The following is a 25,396-nucleotide window of genomic DNA, read 5'->3' as shown; positions in this document are numbered from 1 at the left end:
TTCAGTAGTAGAAATGTCAGCCTTGACTAGTTTATCACGCAAGGACGGGCATCTTTTATATGCCATCATCGGGGGCCGACTAAATTCTGGGATATTTGGAAAACTCTCAGAGAGAATATGCCAATGTTTATAAATTATTTTTTTAATGGAGCAAGATTGTTTACTAAACGTGGTAACGAATGTGAGTCTAGGTTGTATAACAGTCCTTTTAGAAGGGTTTAAAAGAGATTCTCTTTTCAAATCATTCACTAATAACAGTTGTGACTCTACAATTTCCTCTGGGTAACCTCTCTCATAGAATCTTTGTGACATCTCCTGCAACTGATCATTGACCTGCATTTCCTGGGAGACAATTCTCTTAACCCTAAGGAATTGGCTCTTTGGAAGTGATTTAAGCAAAGCAGGTGGATGAAAACTTGAGTAGTGTAGTAAGGTGTTCCTGTCAAGAGATTTTCTAAATAAATTAGTCTCCAATCTACCATTCTTTTTATAGATCAAAATATCCAGGTATGTAATAGATATAAAATCATAAGACATTGTAAACTTAATACTCTCCGAACAAATGTTAAGGAACTCAAAGAACATATCCAAGGATTCCAATGTGCCACCCCACAGCAACAACACATCATCGATATAGCGCCACCATTTGACGGCACATTGTTTAAAAAGGTCATTGGAGTAAATCAATTTCTCTTCCAGATCTGCCATATAGATATTTGCATATGTGGGCGCCACATTGGAACCCATGGAAGTTCCCTGGCACTGTAAATAGAATTTATCCTGAAATAAAAAATAGTTATCAACCATAACCAGTTCAAGTAATCTCATCAGAAAGGAAAGGGTATCACCTGTGTATCCTAGATGTTTGAGTGCAATTTCTGAAGCACCCAACCCTTGACAATGTTTAATAGAAGTATACAAACTAGTTACATCCAAGGTAACCAAGTAAAGACCCTCTATTTCTGATATATTATTCAGTTTGTTCAAGACATCTGAAGTGTCTTTCACATAGGACTTAGTTTCATATACAAAAGGTCTTAATACATGGTCCAGGAATGTAGCAATGGGTGAGAGAATAGAGTCAACTCCAGACACAATTGGTCTACCGGGAGGGTTTTGCAATGATTTATGGACTTTAGGCAGGACATATAAAACAGGGACCACAGGATTAATTTTAAATAAAAACTTATTCAGATCACTGTCAATAATACCCCTCATACAAGCATCCTTAAGTAAAATTTGAACTTTGTTTTGTAAGTCAATAGTAGGATCTTTTGGAAGAATTTTATAGGTGTTACTATCATTCAATTGCCTCAAGATTTCTTGTATATAATCAGTTTTATTCTGTAACACAATAGCACCCCCTTTGTCCGCTGGTTTAATAACCAGATCACAATTTGTTTGTAATTTTTTAAGTGCTAACCTCTCACCTTTAGTCATATTAGGGGGTGTATTGTGTGCAGGATAGTAAGTACCAGCCCTCTGGATATCTTTTTTAACAAGGTTAACAAAAGTTTCCAAAGCATGATCTACTACTATAGGATTAAACACACTCTTATTCTTGAGGCCAAAATGTTTCAGAGTAAGTATAGACCCTGTAACAGATGACTTGTCAGTGCATGGAATTTTTTCAAAAAATACTTTTAGTTTTAAATTACGAAAGAACCTTAATAAATCAATGTCCAAATCTACACGATTGGAAGTATGTAGAGGAGAAAAGGACAGACCTTTACCCAAAAGTGACAGTTCATCAGAAGAGAGTTCAATGTCAGATAAATTTATTATTGGAATTTCTTCCTTTTCGATGCTCCTTTCTTCTGTGTCCATAATGGGGGTAATTTCATGTTTTTTCTTCTTACGTCTTCTGCCCCTTCTGATTCTTCGCTTGATTCCCCCTTCAATAGGGGGGTAGTGCCTAAAAAAGAAGAGGAGGTACTTGGCTGTTCTGAAGTCCTATTCATCCGTGATCCATCCATTCTTTTCATACTGGGTTTCTCTTTAGGAGGATCTCTTCTGAAATAACGTTTGTTACGGAGATTATCTTGTATTCCAGTCTGTCTTTGCCATCTATAGACATGCCCATTTTTATAATCCTCAAGGTCTCTCTGGAATTTATCACGTTTCTTATTTTCAGTCTCTCTTCTCAACATTTGTATATTCCTCTCCAGTTTATTTTTAGCATTTATTAGTTCATCACCTTTTAGGGTGGTTGATAATTCCGATTCCAATCTAGCACATTCTTTTTTAGTTTCTGTTATAGTCTCTCTCAGAAATTCAAGATTCAGGAGTATCCAATCAGTTGAACATTTATTCAGAATACTTTCAAGTCGCTTACAATAGTCCTTGTTGTCTCTAAACAATGTTGGCTGGACATTCATCCTCATACCACGAGGAATACGTTGTACTTTAACATATTCAGCTAAGGTGACACTGTGCAAATTATAACTGAGAAGTTTGTTTTGGCATTTCTCCAACATCTTAAAGGTAGCATCAGAACAAGGGGTTTGCAAGAAGGAGAAATTACCTTCAATAGATGACAGAATTCTCGATGCCTCTTCATCAGAATATGAAAAGGTGCTAAACGTCGTGTCTCCTTCCATACTGCCAATGTATGTTCAGAATCCCACACAGGGATAACTAGAAATACAGATGGGGGTGCAATGACTTCCACGATAGGCCCAAATTAGCAAGTCACCAGAATCAGGAATCAGCACTCACTCCCCACAGGAACTCAGGTGCTTAGCTGTGCTGGGAAGGGCCAGCTCCCTAGTAAATCAAAATAGAAAAAGGCTCCAGGCACTCAAGGGTTCCATCAGACAGCTTTATTGGAGGAAACGGACAACAACGTTTCGACCTCACAATGAGGTCTTTATCAAGTTGACCACACAAGTAAAGAGTAAAAGTTTAAATAGCACATACCAATAAATGAATAACCAATCAAAAGACCAATCTAATCTAACACCATGTGTAGTATAATTGATAATCATGTATTAACATAAGTAAATATTCAAAAGTATACATCACATAATAAATAAATAATACTTGCAAATATTAAAAGAAACCAGTGAAAAATAAATATATTGAGATCCATATGTCTTAAATAACCAAAGGGAATATATTAAAAAAATACCCATAAAGTATGTGCAATCAGTGTCTGTGATAGACACTTACAGGGATTTAACTAGTGCAGTTCCATGTAAACACAATCAGTGTTAATACTCCAAAAAATGTGTGAATCAAATCAAACCAAACAACCAAATTGACAAAAGCAAATATGCTGATTAAAATAAGAAAAAAAAGGACAAGCATTTGTCAGCACTAAAACGTGGTGAGCAAATTCCTTAGGGTTAAGAGAATTGTCTCCCAGGAAATGCAGGTCAATGATCAGTTGCAGGAGATGTCACAAAGATTCTATGAGAGAGGTTACCCAGAGGAAATTGTAGAGTCACAACTGTTATTAGTGAATGATTTGAAAAGAGAATCTCTTTTAAACCCTTCTAAAAGGACTGTTATACAACCTAGACTCACATTCGTTACCACGTTTAGTAAACAATCTTGCTCCATTAAAAAAATAATTTATAAACATTGGCATATTCTCTCTGAGAGTTTTCCAAATATCCCAGAATTTAGTCGGCCCCCGATGATGGCATATAAAAGATGCCCGTCCTTGCGTGATAAACTAGTCAAGGCTGACATTTCTACTACTGAATCCATAGACACACGAATACACAAAGGTAATGTACCCTGTTACAATTGTGTCTCTTGCCATTCAATGATCCTTGGAAAGCATTTTTTTCATCCTCATGATGGTAAAAAGTATACAATTAAATATCATGTTACTTGTAATTCCACCTTTGTGGTATATATTTTAAAATGTCCTTGTGGTTTAGTATATGTTGGACAAACTACACAGCGTTTTAAAGATAGATTTTCAAAGCATAAATCCACTATACGCACTGGACTTACTGATCTCCCCATTCCTGCACATTTTAAAGAGAAGAGACATAATATATCACAACTAAAATTTCAAATTATTGATATGGTGCCAGAATCTATCAGAAGGGGAGATAGGGTGAAAAAATTATTATATAGGGAGGCGTTTTGGATTAAAGAATTGGATACCATCTTTCCTAGGGGTCTTAATTATGAATTTGATTTGATGCCTCTTATTTGATTTTATTTAAAATTTATGTTTTTTCTCTAGTTTTCATTTTCTATGATTAATTTCTATTTTTCTTTTTCTTTTTCTTTTTAGATTCAACTTCTTTACTCTCTGTTCTACATGTGCTGATGTCGTTCTATATTAGTTTTAGACCCTCATAATTCACATGATTTCATTGATAATTTAATAGCACTGTGTCACTTTAAGGGATTCTGTGCAAAATAAAACTTTTTCCTCTCTAAAATACATCACTGAATGTGCTACACTTTTTTGCTGACCTCTATTATCAATGCACTTTATTAACTTTCTTAAAATTGGTTACATCTTATATCTACTTTGCACTTTATTTGATTGTGCTACATTATAATATACTATTGTATATTAATTTATGGTGATTTTGCCATTTTTGGTTTTTGCAAATATTTAAGTTTTTTATCTATATTATAAGAACCAGTGATTTTTATTTGTTTTATTCACAATATGTGTCATATAACTATTTATTCCTTCACAATAGATCGTTTTTACTATTTGTCTGGTCTTTATGATAACAGATGGCGATCTGATGATACATGCATTTGGTAATGCTATTGCACTTTATGAATACACCTGCACCATTTTATCAGAGATAATGCTCTTGCGCATGCATGGAGTAAGCTTGCGCATGCGCAGAGCATCACCACGTTTTAGTGCTGACAAATGCTTGTCCTTTTTTTCTTATTTTAATCAGCATATTTGCTTTTGTCAATTTGGTTGTTTGGTTTGATTTGATTCACACATTTTTTGGAGTATTAACACTGATTGTGTTTACATGGAACTGCACTAGTTAAATCCCTGTAAGTGTCTATCACAGACACTGATTGCACATACTTTATGGGTATTTTTTTAATATATTCCCTTTGGTTATTTAAGACATATGGATCTCAATATATTTATTTTTCACTGGTTTCTTTTAATATTTGCAAGTATTATTTATTTATTATGTGATGTATACTTTTGAATATTTACTTATGTTAATACATGATTATCAATTATACTACACATGGTGTTAGATTAGATTGGTCTTTTGATTGGTTATTCATTTATTGGTATGTGCTATTTAAACTTTTACTCTTTACTTGTGTGGTCAACTTGATAAAGACCTCATTGTGAGGTCGAAACGTTGTTGTCCGTTTCCTCCAATAAAGCTGTCTGATGGAACCCTTGAGTGCCTGGAGCCTTTTTCTATTTTGATTTACTAGGGAGCTGGCCCTTCCCAGCACAGCTAAGCACCTGAGTTCCTGTGGGGAGTGAGTGCTGATTCCTGATTCTGGTGACTTGTTCTTTGTAGTTTAACTTGTTTATTGGTGAACAGGTTGTCAAGTATATATGGCAAAACAGGATTGTAGTGCATAAGCGTGAGCACGTACATGTGATGTGATGTGGTAAAACTATAAGGATACAAATAACATGTATAAGTACAAGGCACATGAAATGCATGTATAATGACATTACATAACAGTTAAGTACATGGCAAAATGGCTGCCTATACATAGAATGACATGACTAGCTAACAGTCTAACAGTTAACTTTCCTGAGTAATAATACAAATAACTGAACAGCTCTGAATACTATAATGTCCCTGAAACAGAAGTAAATGTCTCACCAGATATGCTATTACACAGATGGTGGAGTTTTGGAAGGAGACATACAGAGACAGCTCTGATGATGAGTCCTGGTGACTGAAGACTGTAAAATGGAGGCTCCTCCCTCCCAGAATGCCTTGCAATCACCCACAATGCATTATTCTTTAATTAGAAAACAAGGTGTAATACAACTTAACACCGCTAGATGGAGCTATAATTTACTAAAGAAGTCTAAGGTGGCAAAAAGGTGAACTGTAAAGATTCTCAAACCCTGCTGGGCAGAACACCCGGCAATCAGCAGTAAGGATGGCAGTTACAAAAGGGATGACTAGGGACAGGGCCGGCCCGACAATGGAGCCGAGTGGGGCAACCGCTCCAGGCGGCACTCTTGAAGGGGCGGCACTTCGCTGCCCCAAGCCCTTTTTTTTTTTTTTTAAAGCGAAAGAGAGAGAAAGGGGCGCCGCTGTCAGTACCCGCTCGGCGCCCCCTCGCTCTCTCCTCTGCGGCGAGTCTCCCTGTTCGGTCTCGGTGCTGGCTTGTAATGCTGAGTGCCGGAAGATTTCCCGCGCTCAGCATTACAAGCCGGCACCGAGACCGAACAGGGAGACTCGCCGCAGGACTGCTGAAAGGTAAGTACAAAAAGGGGGGGGGCGGCAGGGACGGAGGGAGAGGAAGGGTAGATAAGGGGGGGCGGCAGGGACGGAGGGAGAGGAAGGGTAGATAAGGGGGGCGGCATTTTGCCTTGGGCCGGCCCTGACTAGGGATGCTTCTTTGGATCAGTTGTCGAGAGCTCCCAACATATACATACCTGTATGTATAATACAGTCACCCATTTACTTGTTATAGTTTTCTTTTGTATACTTCTCTTAGGTCTCTGTCCTTCTCTTCCTATTACCTACTACAAAATTAGTAATAAAAAAAACAGTGAAAATAATGGTTAAAGCAATGTGATTGTAATGCAAAAAGGAACTGAGATATACAAACCCCCAAAATGAAATGTTTCACCAATGGGCTTGCTTGACGCTACTTCCGCTACTGTAGCCTTTAAGCTCTTAATAAGGTTGTATGCAGGCAGCAAGTCATCGAGTAACATCACATGACCTGAGGCGCCTTAGACGTGTCTTCAATCTGCCAGTTTAATATTTGTGGGCGGTATGGTCTGTGGGTCTATATTAATGCTGTTGACTGATTTCATTCAACCAATTCATTTATTTGTATTTTTTTCGTTTATAGTTTTTTCTGTATTACATAAACAAGTGATATACTATAGTTTATTGTTTATTTTGTATTATTAGAATACACCTTCAATGCTAGCTGCACTGCTTTTTATATGATTCAGTTTTTGTCAGTTTTATTTGAATTATTTGACTATATATATATATATATATATATATGTGATTGGCCGTATTTGTGGGCTGAGTCTAGGGCCTATTTAATCCCAGTTGATGACAGTTGTTTCGTTTGGATGTTACTTACCTGTGGAGCAGCATCTATTCACCGTAGTTTGCTTTGTTTCCCATGTGTCTCACGGTTTACTGGGCAAATTCATCTTACCGCAATTCATTTCTCTAAATCTTATGAAAATCTTTTCCGTTTGCTAAACACCTTCCCTATTTACTCCTTCTATACGTCCTTCATATGCACTTTGATGCATTAGTTATGTGACTACACGGTGACTGGGTATTGCCTCACTGAGTGGTACTTTGATTTCATTAAAGGTGTTGATATAGTGGGCTGTGCTGGATGAATTATATACATCTTTTGTACTTTTACGGAAAGCTATGTGTGGATTCCTTTCTTTCTTCCCTTAACGGTCTGATCGCCATGAACGGACACACCTGGGTCAAAAGGCAAGGAGTGCAGCACTGAAATTTAAACACACACTTCACAGCAGTGAAGCGCCGGCACCCGAGACAAACCAGCAAATTATAGAGCTACAGATAAGTGTTTTAACTTTGTTTGCCATAGGTATCTGTATGTGAATCTATTATAATCAGTAATCTATTTGTATGTTTAGGTCCAAGTGAGGAGGCTGCTTTAAGATCAATACTCGTTTATATTCACCCATTTTGTTACAAGTACTTACTATGTTTAATGGTGTCACTCCATATTTCCAATCTCTAGCTTTAAATACAGCTGTAAGGTGATCAGTAGAGCAACTTTCAAAGTTGTGTACACTTACAGTGGCTTTATTAGGGTAAAGTGATTTATTGACTAAATGACTGTTAGCTCAGGTATTTCCTGGTTTACCCACTAGGGGTCAGTATATTCTTGTTATGTATCGTATTATCGTATTTGCTCGATTATAAGACAAGGTTTTTTCAGAGCAAATGCTCTGAAAAATACCTGTTGTCTGATAATCGAGGTCGTCTTATAATCAGACCTCAAATAGAGGTCTGCCTATGAGACTAAGATCCAGATCCCCCGCAGCGCTGCAGGGGACCCGGATCCTCCTCTCTGGTAACCTTAGCTGCTGCAGGGAATTCCACCGGGGCTTCTATTACCGAGCAACGGCGAAAGCACGGGCAGCAGCGGAGGTTGTCTGCGACCATCGAGCAGACGTTCGCCGGCTGCCAGAGAGGAGAATTCTCCGCAGCGCTGCAGGGAATTCTCTTCTCTGGCAGCCAGCTAATGTAGCTAATGTAGCCAGGTCTGGCAGCCAGCTCCGCTACTGCTGACACTTCAGCCGGGGCTTCTATGACGGAGCACCGGCGTCACATAATCTTCTGGTGCTCAGTCATAGAAGCCCCAGCGGAACTAACACCGGCCTCCACCCGCTGCCCCCACCAGACACCAGGGAGTCAGAAGCACTGGTAAGTCAGGGGCAGTGTTATATGGGGGGGCATAAGGCTTTTCTGGAGGCAGAGTGCCCCATGATATGCCTTTTAATCCCCTTTATGCCACTCTGCCTCCAGAAATGCCTTATACCCCCTATATGACACTCTGTCCCATGATATGCCTTTTAACCCCCTATATGCCAGACTGGCATATCATGGGGGATAGTGGAATATAGGAGGGTATAAGGCATTTCTGGGGGCAGAGTGGCAAGCCTGGGGGCAGATGTGCATAACTTGGGGGGCAGGTTGGCAAATAAAAGGAAACAAAAACCAAAAAAATATTTTTCTCAATCATAGCTTTTATTAAATATGAAATTTATTGTGAATTAAGGGCAGCACTCATTAGGGCCTGCACTATACCTAAACTAGAGGCAGAATTACTGAAGTGTGACATAGCTTACCCAGCTACATATAGAAAGGCTGAACTATTCAGATTGGTGTTCCCTACTAGTGCACATGCAATGACTTCAGAGCAAGTGTCGGTATAGTCCGTGAATACGTCTCTGACTCAGATCCACAAAGTTCTTAATTCCATCTCCACATCCGTGCTGCAGCTCCAGCAACATAGACTCACTACAGTATGTCCTGGTTTTCCAAGCTAGTTCCTGCCAGCAGCCTCCGGCCACTCTGCCTTTAGGTACTGGCCCCCTCCCCCCCTACGATCACCCCAGTTCATTTTGTGCCCGCATATTTTAGGAAAGGTGTTTGACGGGAGAAACATGTCGTTTGCTACACGTCTGCTCCATCTGTTATAGAGCACACCCTAAATCAGCCTGTATTATTAAACCAGCACATAGCTGACTAAGCCGGATCAAAGTCAACCAATTAGCCAGGTATCTAGACATCACCCATCCCAGCAGCCTAAAGAATTCCTACTAACTGGTTTCACTGTAGGCTTTCATACGGGTCCGATCAACTTCCCCCAGTCCACTCTCGAAGGGCGCAATCTGCTGTCAGCAGAGCCATACCCACAGGTCACCTATGAACTGCTTCAGTCCGAATTGGAGAAAGGGTTCGTCATAGGGGCATTATCCGAACCCATACTTTCATACTTGGAGGGTCCACCCCATTGGCATAGTTCAAGGCAAATTTTCATATAAATTCCTTTTGTTTTATGACTTGTCTACGCCTCATTCTTCCCATGTTTCTAGTCTTAATTCCTTGACTCCATCAGAAGAGTTTTCATTTAAATATTCATCAGTTGACATGGCCGTACAGAGCATCATGCAGACAGGTATGGAAGCTTGTCACTGTGGCAATATATGGTATAAGGTGGGGGGGAATGTATTTCTTTGTCACTAAACTTACTTTGGGGTCTAAAAGCAGCCTCTGACTTTTATTTCCAGGCTGCTAGCCTTGCTACCATTAGCCTCTGATGCCGTCATCCGTTTAGACATAGCGGTCCAAGCAGACTTGGTCATGTGGGATAATTTCTTATGGCTTACGGTGTTTCTATGTTCATTCCACAGGCATCTGAGGGTTCTCCGCATATCCTGTCTTCGCTAATCGTTGGCTGGCGGGCCGTTGGCCTGCATTCACACAAACATCAGCCCTGTTGGAATATATCCCATAGTAGCAGCTGCTCAGGTTTGGGGTCACTTATGGACCGATAAGACGGTGGTTTTTCTCACAGACAACCAGGCCACAGCATTCATTCTTCATAAGGTCGTTCCAGGTCCCTGATTATTATGTCTTCCATGCAGAAACTGATTTGGTTATCATTTCATCATCAGTTCCATTTGTCTGTGTCACACCAGGGGTGGATAACGTGGCAGCAGATGCCCTATCCTGAGCTAACTTCCCTATGTTCTTTTCAGAGACCAGAAGCAGACCCTATAGCCTGTACTGCATTTCTCCCATCTCACCATGAACTAAAAGTTCATATGGACAACGCCATTTCCCTAATTAACAGCTCCCTGTCTCACATACTTTGGAAGGCTTATACTACAGCATGGAGTACATTCTCAGGGTTCCAGGAGCTATGCCCCTGCCTGGATACTCATAACACGGGGTATATACTAGCTTTTATCTTGTATAACCATACTGAGTTACCCTATCATTTTAAGTCTCTAGCTAACCTTGACATTCACTCCTTGTTCGCTTCCCACCCGATCAAAGCAGCTTTAACAGGGTTACAGAAGTTACAACGGCCGTCATTCATTAGACTACCTATTTTCTAGCAACCAGGTATAGGGTATCTCTTCCGTGCTCAGTAGTTCTCCATATGGGGTGCTGCAGAGCCTGGTTACATAGTTACATAGGCTGAAAAAAGACATGCGTCCATCAAGTTCAGCCTTTCCTACCCCAGTTTGGCTCTTTCCAATTTTGCACTAACCAGGGAAAAAATTCCTTCTTGACCCCAAAATGGCAGTCAGATTTCTCCTTGGATCAATAAGCCGTTTCCCCATAATTAAAGATTATATCCCTGAATATTATATTTTTCCAAGTATCCATCCAGGTGCAGTTTAAACGTCTGTCATATATAACAAGGTAACATATACACAGAGCAGTGGGCAGAGTGAGGAGTGTGAGGCACTCGCCTCAAGTGCAGCTGTGAGGGAGTGCCCGCTGTAGGATAAGCAGCTGCAGCCTGCAGGACTGGTTGGGAAGATCACAAATCTCCGTTACCACCCCAACATTAATCTAGTAGCCCCTATTCCTTCCCGACTCCAAATATGGCATCAACGTTCTGTCCCTATTAATCTAATATCCATAACTTGTAATATTATTGCTTTCAAGAAACAAGTCCAGGCTCCTTTTGAACGATTGAGTTTACCATTACCACTTTCTCTGGCAGAGAGTTGCATAGTCTCACCGCTCTTACTGTAAAGAACCCCCGTCTGTGCTGGTGTAGAAACCTTCTTTCCTCTAGCCGTAAAGGATGTCCCCTTGTTATAGATACAGTCCTGGGTATAAATAGGTCCTGGGAGTGATCTCTGTACTGTCCCCTTATATATTTATACATAGTTGTAAAGTCCCCCCCTAAGCCGTCTTTTTTCTAAACTAAATAACCCTAATTCTGATAATCTTTCTGGGTACTGTAGTCCTCCCATTCCCCTTATTACTCTGGTTGCCCATCTTTGAACCCTCTCCAGCTCCACTATATCTTTGTTGTACACTGGTGCCCAGTACTGTACACAGTATTCCATGTGTGGTCTGACTAGTGACTTGTACAGTGGTAGAATTATTTCCTTGTCGTGGGCATCTATGCCCCTTTTGATGCACCCCATGATTTTATTTGCCGCAGCAGCAGCTGCCTGACACTGGTCGCTACAGGTAAATTTACTGTTAACTAAAATTCCTAAGTCCTTTTCCATGTCAGTCGTCCCCAGTATTTTCCCATTTAATACATTTTCACAGCCTGGATTTTTCTTCCCCATGTGCCTAACCTTACATTTATCTGTGTTGAATCTCATCTGGCACATCCCAGCCCAAGCCTCCAACCTATTAATAACCACCCTCTGTTTCCTATCACTGAGCCAGTTACTTACCCACATACACACATTCTCCCCCAGCCCAAGCATTCTCATTTATGTACCAGCCTTTTATGTGGCACCGTATCAAATGCTTTGGAAAAATCAAGATATACGACATCCAGCGATTCACCCCGATCCAGTCTTGAGCTCACCTCCTCATAAAAGCTGATCAGGTTAGTTTGAAGGAACCAATCCCTTGTAAACCCATGCTGATATGGAGTCATACATTTATTTTCATTGAGATATTTCAAAATAGCATCTCTTAGGAAACCCTCAGACAGTTTACATACAACAGAGGTTAAACTAACAGGCCTATAATTCCCGGGTCACTTTTTGTCCCCTTTTTGAATATTGGCACAACATTTGCTATGCGCCAGTCCTGGGGAACAGACCCTGTCACTATAGAGCCCTTGAATATTAGAAATAGGGGTCTGTCTATTACATTACTTAACTCCCTTAGAACGCGGGGGTGAATGCCATCTGGACCTGGTGATTTGTCTATTTTGATTTTTTTTAGGCGGCACTGCACTTCTTCCTGGGTTAGACAGGTGACATGTACTGGGGCGTTTACCTTTTTCCTGATCCCCGTCTATAACTTCTCCCTCATTACTTTTTAAGGGGCCAACACTTTCATTTTTAACCTTTTTACTATTTATATGGTTAAAGAGACCCCTGGAGAGGTATAGGCAGAAGGGGTTACATGACCCAGCCATGCATTCAGGAAGAAAATATTACTTGGTCCTTGCCTTAAGCTTGCTACCTAAGTCCCTGAAATCATTTTTAAGGAATCTCCGCCTACCTCTTACTTTGTCATTGGTACCAATGTGCACCATGACTGCTGGGTCTTCTCCAGCCCCTCCCAGTAATCTGTCAACCCGATCCGCGATGTGCCGATCTCGAGTGCCAGGCAGACAACACACTGTTCGGCGATCCCAGTCTTTGTGACAGATCGCCCTGTCCTTCCCCCTAATAATTGAGTCCCCCACTACCAGCACCTGTCCTGCGCTCCTCCTTCCCTCCTTACTAGAGCAGACACCCCTCTGGCGCTCAGAGGCAGTGACTTGCTGTAGTACTGCTAACTCTGAACTAACATCCCCCTCATCTGCCAACCGGGCAAACTTGTTGGGGTGTGCTAGATCAGGACTAGCCTCTCTGGCACTTTTCCCCCTACCCCACCTTCTAACTGTTACCCAGCTAGCTGCCTGACTGTCCTGTACCTCTATCCCGCTATCCTCCCCCACCTCTACCCGCGAGAGAGCTTGCTCAGTGAGCAGCAGTCTCCTCTCCAAGTTATCAATAGATCTCAGTGTTGCCAGTTGCTCCTCTAGACCCAGGATTTGGGCTTCCAAATGAGCAACCCGCACACATCTCGCACAACAATATGCACCCTCGAAGCGCTGCTCAAGGATTGCATACATTGAGCAAGATGTACACCTGGCCGCATTGTCAAACATGGACGACATCTTGGCAATGGGGATAGCTCAAATAACTGGCAAAAACAGACAGTAAGACGCAAAATATATATAAATATATTAGATGGAATCACAAGGATTTATACTTTACCCTCCTTATTAACTCCTTTTTTGCTTGTAACTCCTCACTTAGAGATGTCACTTAGGAGATAAAAGGGACTCTCTAGGAGAAACACATAGATATAAAAGCGATTATAATAAAGAGACAAGATATATTAATAAACATTATATACATCACCAAAATACACAACATTTAAATAGAAATAATAGGCAGCACTCTTATGAGTCTAGATCTAGAATGGATGGGGAAAACTATGGAGGAAGGCCGAATGTTTCCTATAGGTCTCCACAAAGATACCATACAAGAGAACCAAGGGAAAGAGTCAGGACACCTCAAAAAAACATCTTTAAAAGGAAATCACCTATAAGATCACCCATTGTTACTAGAAATAGACCCCAGGCCTCTAATGAGTTTAATAAGGTTTTTTTGGCCAAGGGGCCATCCCCAAAAAGAAAACCCTTATTGAAAGATCCAACATATCACTCACGGAGAGATTACGAGTCAGAATTTCCAACGATCCCCTTCTCTCCAATAAAGAAAAGGAAAACCTTAAGGTATCAAGAGGACAGAGAGGAAAGGGAAGATCATTAAAATCTGACAATACAATTTTAAAAAATGAAGTAATTAATTTATCAGCACATCCTTTAAATTTAGCGGAGTTAACTTTACTTAATAAAGGTTTAAAATTTGCCCCTTACTTAATAAAGGTTTAAAATTTGCCCCTAATAGGGGACCCAATAATTTTAATTTATTTTTAGACGTGCAAAAATATGTTAGGAAATTAACTATTAAAAGATTTTTTCTACAAAAGGATAATGAGGCGGTAAGCAATAGAGATCCCATAGATGTATTTACTCACACTAATTTTAAACCTAAATCTACTTTTTATCCCCAAAGAAATAAGGGTGAGCATCTAGAGGTCTTTTCAGACATGCTCTTAAAAGAGCTTAGTAAATTTGAAACAGATAGAAAGAGACAACACAATTTAACAAAGAAAGAACAAGAAAGTATAAAAACCTTAAAGGAGAATCACCAAATAGTTATAAAAGCTGCGGATAAAGGGGGAGCTACAGTCATCTTAGACAGAGCGTATTATATGAAAGAATCACACCGCCTGTTAAATGATGAAGTTACGTATGAAAAATTAACGGGAGACCCTACTAAATCATTTCAAAATGAATTACATAATTTGTTATTAGAAGGTAAGAACGAAAATATTTTAAATAAGAATGAGTTTGATTTTTTAAATATTAAGTTTCCTAAAATTGCAATCTTTTATTTTCTACCTAAAATTCATAAGGATTTTTTGAATCCTCCTGGTCGCCCCATAATAAGTGGGATAGACTCTCTTACTAATAATTTATCCCAATATGTGGATTACTTCTTACAAAAATACGTGATTACAGTTCCATCTTATATTAAAGATACAATACACATATTAAAAATTGTGGAAAATATCACTTGGTCCAAAGAGTACATTTGGGCCACAGTGGATGTATCTTCCTTGTATACAGTAATCCCTCATGAACGAGGGATTAAAATAATTGAAACAATACTTAATAATGATGAAAAGATGGATCATCTACAGAATCAGTTTATTATAAGATGTATCTATTTTATCCTTACCCACAATTATTTTCTATTCGATCAACAATTTTACTTACAAAAATGTGGAACTGCCATGGGGACCAGATTTGCACCAAGCTATGCGAATTTATATGTCGCTGATTGGGAGACCAATAACATCTGGTCTAACAATCCTTTTGGTGCAAATCTGGTCCTCTGGAAACGGTATATTGATGATGTTTTAATAATTTGGAACGGATCAATAGAAGATTTAGAACAATTTATAGTACATATAAATCAAAATGAATATAACTTAAATTTTACTTCAAATATTAATAAGGAACAAATTAATTTTTTAGACCTTATTTTAATTGGTAGAGATAATGAAAAAGTAGGTTCAAAAACTTTCTTTAAACCGACTGACGGAAATGGTTATATCGACTTTTCTAGTCGCCATCATCCGCAATGGTTAAAAAATATCCCTAGGGGACAATTAGCGAGGATACGGAGGAACTGCACTCAAGATGCAGATTTCCTCCTTCAGAGTCAAAAGCTAATGGAGAAATTTGAAGAGAGGAATTACCCTAGGGAACTATTAACGGAGAGTCTATCACAAGTTAAAAATACAAAGAGAAGTGACCTGTTACAAAATAAATCTCAAAAAAATGAGGATTTGAATTTTAATTTTGCTTTCTGTACCCAATATAACGATAGAGCATGGCAGATAAAACGGGCCATTAAAAAATGTTGGCCAATTCTACAGGGAGATAATATTTTGCAAAGTTACCTTCCAGAGGAACCCAAAATTATATATAAAAAATTAAATAATTTAAAAAATATTGTAGCCCCTAGTGCCCTTCCAAGAATAAACACTAGTGAACATTTTCTATTACAGAAATCTCCCGGTTTTTTTCGCTGTGGAGTATGCAAGTTTTGCAAAACATGCTATACACAAAACAAAAAAACTACCACATTTAAATGTACCATTACTAAAAAAGAATATGAGATCCGTCATTTTATACATTGTAAATCTAAAAATATTATTTATCTTTTAGAATGTAAATGCGGTATCCAATATATTGGCCGCACTTCTAGAGAGTTAAAGATTAGGGGTTTGGAACACTTAGGAGGTATTCGAAATAAAAATCTAAAACATAGTGTTCCCAGACACTGTTTAAGTTGTAATAAATTCTCCCTCGCTGACTTTAAGATGATAGGAATAGATAAAGTATCCCCTCATTGGAGAGGTGGAGATATAAAAGAAATGTTAGCTAAGAGGGAGACAGAATGGATTTATAAATTTCAAACTTTTAAAAAGGATGGTCTAAATGTTGAATTGGATTTATTAATATATTTATAATATTTATTATACTTATTAGATATTTGCATTTTATATACTTTTTAATATCTTTTAATATATACATTTTAAATTTTTTTTTTTTTCCCATATATTTTTTTATTTATCTATTTTTATTTATATTATTTTTCTTATTATTGTTTTTTATAGTTAGGGTTAGAGTTAGGGTTAGTGTTAGGGTTAGTTTGTAGGGTTAGGGTTAGGGCTAGGGTTAGGGTTAGGGTTAGTTTTTCCTGTTAGGGTTAGTGTTAGGGTTTAGGATTAGGGTTAGGATTAGGTTTATTTGATAGGGCTAGTGCTAGGGTTAAGGGTAGGGTTAATTATATTATATTTTTTATTTTTATTTTTATTCATGTTTTATTTTTATTTTTATTTTTATTTTAATCCTCCTATCTATTTTTATATTTATTATTTATTTATATTTATTTTACTTTTATTATTTATTTTTATTACTTTTTAATATATATTTTTTATATAAACTTTTTAAAATATTTTTAATATATTGATTGTGTTTTTGTTTTTTATATTATGACACCTTTTTATCCAATTCATCATTGATTTTTAGAGCTTCCTTTTGTCCTTTCTATACCTTATTTTTAGTGTATTTTCTCCCCCTATGGTATTCTCCTTTATGGTATTTTTCTTTTTATTTATATATATTTATATTCCTCTATTGCTGCCTGCATATTTATTATGTACCTCGTTTTTATTTACATTACATATACATACATTTATTACTTACCTTACTATTTAAGTAATACACATACATCATTCATTTGGTTTTATATATTTTTATTGATTGTATCTTGTCTCTGTTTTTTCTTGATATTGTGTCCATGTGCATCTGATCTGAGCCATTTGATAATCCACAATAAAGCGAGAACGCAGAGTTCGCTCTAACGTTCTATTTGAATGACTTCTGTTGACGGTGTTTCCGGGAAGAATGGAGGTCCGTGTGGAGACGTAATCGCGTCAGCACGCGATTACGTGATGACGCAATGATACGGCGCCATTACGCGGCCACACGATGGCGTGGTGATGGAACTACCTGGCAATACAATGCCCATACACGGCCCCGCAAAGACGTGATGACGTGACGACGTGACTACCCGGAACCTTTAAAAACGAAGGATTTTACAAGGTGGTTCTATTGATCATTTGCCTGCTTGAATACATATATTTTTTCTCCTGAAGAAGCCAACGGAGTTTGGCGAAACGCGTTGAGACTGAGCCTTTATTGTATTTGGACTTCTTTTGATCTGCTGGACGTTTTTACTCTGCTATTTTGCATAACATTTCGGTTATGCCAACCCTTTTGTGAGTTATATAAGCTCTCTTTTTATTAAATATAGTTTCATTATACTGCACCATTTGTGGTTTTCTTCATTTGCTTTCCAGATACTCAGAAGAATTTTTCTCATTTGATGGGCCTCCTTTACTTACTACCTTTGTGAGTGCATCACGTTGTTATCACTCATATTTATTATTTGGACATATTACACTATTGTGTTTTGTTCTTTTCTCTTTACATGTTTATGCGCCCCATTCCTTGATATATTTACTTAGGAGATTCGCCCCAGCTCAGGATTCGCTTGTGTGTCCAAGCTAAATGCAACTGCAAAAGCCAAGCAGAACTCGCAGAGTCATAAGAGTCATAGGTCGATACACCCGACATAGGAAATGAGTTCCTCCAGATCAATGGGTAGGTCATGAGCAGCTAGTTCATCTATCAGATGGTCAGATAAGCCATTGAAGAACAAGGCAACCAGGGTGTTATTATTCCAAGCCAGCTCAGCAGCCCGAAACTCGATAGCATAATCAGACAGGCTACGACGGAGCAAAAAAAAAAGGCTAGTGAAAGCAGTATGGCTGCGACCAGGCATGTCAAACACTTGGTGAAAGGTGGCTACAAAGTCCCCGTAATTATTCACTAGAGGTGAGTTGCGTTCCCAAAGATGAGAAGCCCAGGCCAGAGCTTAATTGGTAAGGAAAGAGACAACATATCCTACTCGAGCTTTGTTGGAAGGGAACAAGTGAGGCAACATTTCAGAATGAATGGAACACTGGTTTAGACATCCTCTGCAACCTGACAAATCTCCTCCATACCGGGGAAGTGGGGGCAAGTTCATGGTCGGCTGAGACACAGGAACAGGTGGCCGAGTCTGCAACTCCTGGGCAAACTGATCCATACAGCGGTCCAAGCTTTCAATGTGGGCTTCACAGGCAGACATCTTTTGGCCTATCTCCGCAGAATCCATGGATGACCCTTGGTACTGTAATGAATGAAGATGAGAATCCCATAAAGCAGAGTAAGCCCAGGGCCGGATTGGGAATGAAAAGCAGCCCTGGAAATATTTGGACACCAGCCCCATGTATTGTATCGCGTGGTTGAGCTCTTGTGCCCACATGCCACACCCCTTACACATGCCACCCCTTACATCTGAGCCACACTATTTACCTTCCAAATAGCTCTAAATCATTATTTTTAAAATTATATTAAATTGTTCCTTTATGAGAACAGAATACCACATTATTATTAAAATTCCAGGAACCCAAAGTGTTAAAAGCCCAAATAAGTACCTGGGAATGGACAGAATCTTAACTTCTATCCATGTGTGCTGGAAAAAGATGACATCAGACCTCGGCAGATGTACCACACACACACCAGGACAGGCTCTCCCACACTGACACCCAAACACACGCACCAGGACAGGCTCTGCCACACTAACACACACACACCAGGACAGGCTCTGCTTCACCGACACCCAAACACACGCCAGGACAGGCCCTGCCACACCGACACACACCAGGACAGGCTCTGCCTCACTGACACCCAAACACACGCAGTAACAGGTTCTGCCACACCGACACCCAAACACACATGCCAGGACAGGCTCTGCCACACCGACTCCCAAACACACACACATGCCAGGACAGGCTCTGCCACACCGACTCCCAAACACACACACATGCCAGGACAGGCTCTGCCACACCGACACCCAGACACACACACACCAGGACAGGCTCTGCCACACCAACACCCAGACACACACACCAGGACAGGCTCTGCCACACCGACACCCAGACACACACACCAGGACAGGCTCTACCACATCAACACCCAGGCACACACACCAGGACAGGCTATACCACACTGACACCAAAACACACACACCAAGACAGGCTCATCCACTCCGACACCCAAACACACACCCCAGGACAAGCTCTGCCACACAGACACCCAGACACACACACCAGGACAGGCTCTGCAACACTGAAGCATAAAAATGTATTTTCTACACTGTTTTGTCATCAACTGCCCCTTTTGTATTTTTGTCCCATGTGTATTGATGCCCCAGTCAGGCCCCCTTTACTAATGATTAATGTGTCTCCCCCACAACCTTGTGTACTGCCCCCCTTTGTGCATTTATGCCCCCACACCCTTGTGTATTGATTTATGTAATGCCCAACCACCCTCTTGTCTATTGATGCCCCCACTGCCATGTGTATTACAACCAACCCCCTCCCTTGTGTATTGATGCCCCCACCCCATTTGTACTGGTTAATGTGATGCCCAACCACCCTCTTGTCTATTGATGCCCCCACCCCATTTGTACTGGTTAATGTGATGCCGAACCACCCTCTTGTCTATTGATGCCCCCACTGCCATGTGTATTACCCCAAGCCACACCCCTCCTGTTTATATTGATTTTGTAATACCAAAACCCAGCCACTCTCCTCCCTTGAATATGGGTCTGCTTTCCTATAACCCCTTACATTTTTTATTTTTTTTTTCTATTTTTTCTGTGACGACCTTCTCCTTGTCATGAGGAGCTCTTCTGTGAGCCCGTCCCCTTGAACGTCATGAATTCAAAGCGGCCACCTGGCCGCTAAGTTCAAAGCAGCTGTCCTGCTGGGAAATTTCCCGGTGGGCAAGTCCGGCCCTGGGTAAGCCAGGCCTCAGTCGACAATATAACGTATACCGAAGGGAGGAGATCACCGGAGACGTAGTCAAACAAGCCTGATCAGAACCAGAGGACCAAATCAGAGCCAAATCAGAATCCAGATGCCAAGTCAAACAAGCCGGGTCAATAGGAACAGGAATGGAGCCAAATCAGGAACCAATAAGTAAAGTCAAGAGCAAGCCGGGTCACAACAAGTTAAACAAAGGTACGCACTTACACCAACCAAGGATAGTGAGAAAAATAAGGTTTAGTGTTTAAATAGGCAAGCGCGAGAATGAGGCGATTCAGGTTACCTGAGGTCATATGCACACAACACCGTGATAGCGTGTTGAGCCAGGGAGATTGGTGGTCTGCGTTGCGGTCTGTAAGTCTGTGGAGTAGCGGGTAAGGAGCTGGTGCCCGCTACCTCAGAAGCGTGGTGGCGGCACGAGGAGGTCTTCAGAGCGGCTCCCTGCAGCTGTAGACTTCAGAGGGCAGCGGGACCGGAACGGTGTGGGACGACCATGTGGGTAAGTCCTGACAAGGAGTTTCCACAGGTGGTGAGCCCTGAGCCATTGCAGGGCATGATAGAGGAATATAGCCTGAATGAAGGTGGAGGGGAAGCAAACAGCCTGTGCCAGTTGGCGTAAAAGACACAATGCTCTATGAAGGACAGCACAAATCTCCTTTATTAGCCCTATTCTTGGCCTTCAAAAGACTCTTTTGAATTTATTTCGAAGCCCAAGAATTGGAAACGTTGACTCAAAGTAGTTCCGACTTTGAGGAATTGACCACAAAGCCTAATTGATGTAGAGTCCTGATGACAAAATCTTTGTGCTTTCAGAGGGTAGCTGGAATACAGGGCAATATTGTCCAGGTAGATGATGGACCTGATCCCTTGAGATCAGAAGAAAGCCATAACCAGCTTTAGGAGCTTCGTAAAGCACCTAAAGCTGGGCTGAGCTGAGGCCAAATTTGCCCACCTCAGAACTGCAAGTACTTATGGAAGTCTGGATGGATCAGCACTGCTAGATACATATCTTTGAGGTCCAACCTGGCGAACCAATTGTCTTCTAGCATGAGGTCCCTCAGCAGATGGATGCCCTCCATCTTGAAGCAACGGTAGATAACAAAGGCATTTAAGGCTCGAAGATTGATCACCAGACCCTTGCGGTGGGGGCCCGCATTATCCTTCCCCTGGCTACTCGCACAGCCACTGTTCTGCCAGTTTGTTCCCGGCGATGAACCACGGTGGCTGAACCAAGGTCAGGGTAGCTCTGCTGTCCCGAAGTCCCTGTACCTGCCGACCATTGACCCACACCCTTTGCCTGTGGTGGTTCCTGTTATCAGCTGCGGCTGCCTGCACCGGGTCTACTTCATGCAGGATCCCCAGGTCTTCCCCGCACCAGTCTCTGGAAGGAGGTCCAGATTCCACGCAGTGGGCCGCTGCTGTCGCTGGTCTTCTCCACATCTCCAGGGATGGGGGTCTCTCCTGTGGGCAGTCCCACCGGTAGTGGCCCACTTGGTCGCATGTGTGGCATCTCACCCTAGTGACATTTTGTGGTGGGGCTGCTGGTGTCCACCTTGTTGCGGGCGAGGCTGCTGGTCTGTTTACGGCAGTTGATGACCTCCTGGCATCCATATACTGGTCCGCCAGTACCGCCGCCTTGTCCAGGGACGTGGGTTTATTATCTTTTACCCATTCTTTGACGGGTACTGGCAAATGTTCATAAAACTGTTCCAGGAGTATCAGCTGCATGACATGATCAATTGTCTCTACATGGTAGCCGGTCAACCAGTCTTCCGCTGCCCGGGTCAGTTGATGCGCCCATTCCGTAAAAGGCTGACCTTCTTTTCTGCGTAAATTCCGAAATTTGATCCGGTGAGCCTCCGGGGTGATGCCATACTTGGCCAGCAAGCGTTCCTTCACCCGTTCATAGTCCCGGCTCTCTTCCTCTGGTACCGCTTGGTATGCCTCGGCAGCTCTCCCCGTTGCTCAACTGCTTTCCTCCAGCCCTTGTAGTCGACACTGCTTCTCGAAGACTTGCAGGAAACTATCTATGTCCTCCTTCCCGTCTTCAAACATTCGAAACGCCGCATAGGGCAATTTCTTATGGCAGGCACCATATCCGGATTCAATTCTTTTCTTGTTCACTTCCGCCATCCGGAGCTGTGTCTCCGAGATTATTTTTTGGATAATTTCCCGTGGGGTGTCTTTGCCTAGGAGGTCCAGGCGCCACTGGACTTCCCTTTGAACATCTGACATGTCCGATCCCTGAACGGAGGACTCGCTCCTCTGATCGCCTTCCATCAGCTCCTTGATAATAGCCGCCTCGCTCTTGTTGCTGGCTATCAGTCCTCTAGCTTCCAGTACATCTTTGAGGGTGCTACGCTTTAATCGATAGTAGCCCCGCTCCATCCACTGGTAAGCTGTGTTGCTGAGACCGGGGTCAAGCCAGCGGCTATATCTCCCCCAGTCCTGGAGAAGTCGGATCCCGCCAACCAGTTGTGACGGACCGACCAGGGACCTGAGGTTGTCCCTCTCCGCCAAGAGCGACTTTTCCCTTCAGGACAATAATTCCCCGCAATCTGTAGGCAATATCCCCAAGAAAAGTAAAGGGATATCGCTATCCAATACCCAAATAACCAGGCAAGACTAGTCTTTAGGTACAACAAGAGGAGAACTGATTTATTTTAGACATAGACGGCTGGATATATCCAGCAAAACATTAACATTAACATAAAACAAGATACTGGGATACAAACCGCCCCTTAATCTGCATCCCAGAGACAACAGGGGCAGTAAAGGGATTAACAATACAAAAGGATACAGATGCCACTAAAATAAGGAATACACATTGTCTTGATTAGATTATCTCTCAGACTTTAGTGTGCTGTGTAAAGTTAGGAAATAAGGCAATAAAATAAATTTTTATTAATAACAAACAAAAAGGCTTCATGTCACTGGATAACATTAACTGAGGGGTAGGGTGACTCTAGGAACCGTCACATGGACAAACAGTAACATTCTCTCTGTGACCCGGGGAGGGGAAAAAAGGTTGGCACTTACCTGCACTGGACCACCCCTTGGGGATGTAGGAGGACATTTACCCCTTGCTCCATCTCTTGGGAAGGACAATCTCTGGTGGTACACTCCTCTGTACAAGGACCCCTGAGGGAAACCCTTGAGCCTGCGTAGGATGGGCGGTCCGTGGTCATCCAGCCCTGGAGGAAAAATGTGTCGTTGTTGAAAACACCTTCCTGATAGAGAGCCTCCCTTTTTTTCCAAGATGTGAGCACCGACACATGCCGGTTTATCTCTCCAAATAGTAGCCCTTTGGCAGCTGCTCCCAGGTATTTTAAACCCAAATCAACTAATCTTGGATTCATCTGAAGAAGAGCCACCTTGTGACGCTCTGTAGCTATAGCCACATCCCCAACAGACACACGGTACAGAGTGCCCAGTCCCTGATCAATCTGGGGTCTAGTGATTCACCATGAAGGAGAGGCCTGTCAGCCACGGAGAGGATCTGTGTCACTGGTTCCACAAGGTCCAGTAGCTTGTCTTGGGTCCCTTTAAGGCTTTACAAAAGGATTTTACCTGGGATCCCTCTTGTTAAGGGAAAGGATTGTGAGGTTCGCCACAGCGCTGCCGGGTTGAGCACTGGGAGATCCTTCTAGGCCGGAGTAGGCGAGGTGGCTGTAGCGACCGTCGGATGGAAATCCAAATGGTGTGGCTCATTTACCCAGTACTCGTAAACAAAGCGAGATGTCGATCTCCTGGGTGAAAACTGTCGAGTAGTCAATGGCTCACCCTGAGGAGAAAGCAGGGTATGGCTGCTTGAATACTGGGGCTCACCTATAGCACCACCTATAAAGCACCAGGATGACAGGGGCTCATCCTGTAGAAGAGAGGAATATAACAAGGTGCTTGTCACGAGCTGAGGACACAGGTTGATAAGGAGCCCAGGTGCAGGGGATACGAGGGGCTCTGTCTGTACCCCACGATGCATGATGGCCTGGGGGTTGATACAGACAGGCGCAGGAATAATCCACAGACAGAAGATCAGGATTTAAGAGTTGTATTGTAATATGGTGGTACAACAATATTTACAAAGAAAGTCACTCGACAGGAAGCCCACTTGCGGGGCACACGGCAGGAAGCCCACTTGCGGGGCACACGGCAGGAAGCCCACTTGCGGGGCACACGGCAGGAAGCCCTCTTGCGGGGCACACGGCAGCTAAGCCCTCTTGCGGGGCACACGGCAGCTAAGCCCTCTTGCGGGGCACACGGCAGATAAGCCCTCTTGCGGGGCACACGGCAGATAAGCCCCCTTGCGGGGCACACGGCAGATAAGCCCTCTTGCGGGGCACACGGCAGATAAGCCCTCTTGCGGGGCACACGGCAGATAAGCCCTCTTGCGGGGCACACGGCAGATAAGCCCTCTTGCGGGGCACACGGCAGGTTGCCCACTTGCAGGGCACACGGCAGGTTGCCCACTTGCAGGGCACTCAACCAGGGTAGTCCGCTAGTGGGCAGTCATCCTGGGAGTCGCGATGCAGGGCACTCCTATTGGGAGTCCACTTAGTGGGGCGCTGGCCGCAACTCAGGAACACGGCAGGTACTGGAACAAGGCGGCAGATAAGCCCTCTTGCGGGGCACACGGCAGATAAGCCCTCTTGCGGGGCACACGGCAGATAAGCCCTCTTGCGGGGCACACGGCAGATAAGCCCTCTTGCGGGGCACACGGCAGATAAGCCCTCTTGCGGGGCACACGGCAGGTTGCCCACTTGCAGGGCACACGGCAGGTTGCCCACTTGCAGGGCACTCAACCAGGGTAGTCCGCTAGTGGGCAGTCATCCTGGGAGTCGCGATGCAGGGCACTCCTATTGGGAGTC

Source organism: Sceloporus occidentalis, unplaced genomic scaffold, assembly GCF_023333645.1.
Source record: "Sceloporus occidentalis isolate IW3139 unplaced genomic scaffold, rSceOcc1.0.p SCAF_59, whole genome shotgun sequence".
NCBI lineage: Eukaryota > Metazoa > Chordata > Lepidosauria > Squamata > Phrynosomatidae > Sceloporus > Sceloporus occidentalis.
The sequence above is the reverse complement of the archived record's forward strand: the minus strand, read 5'-3'. Positions refer to the sequence as shown.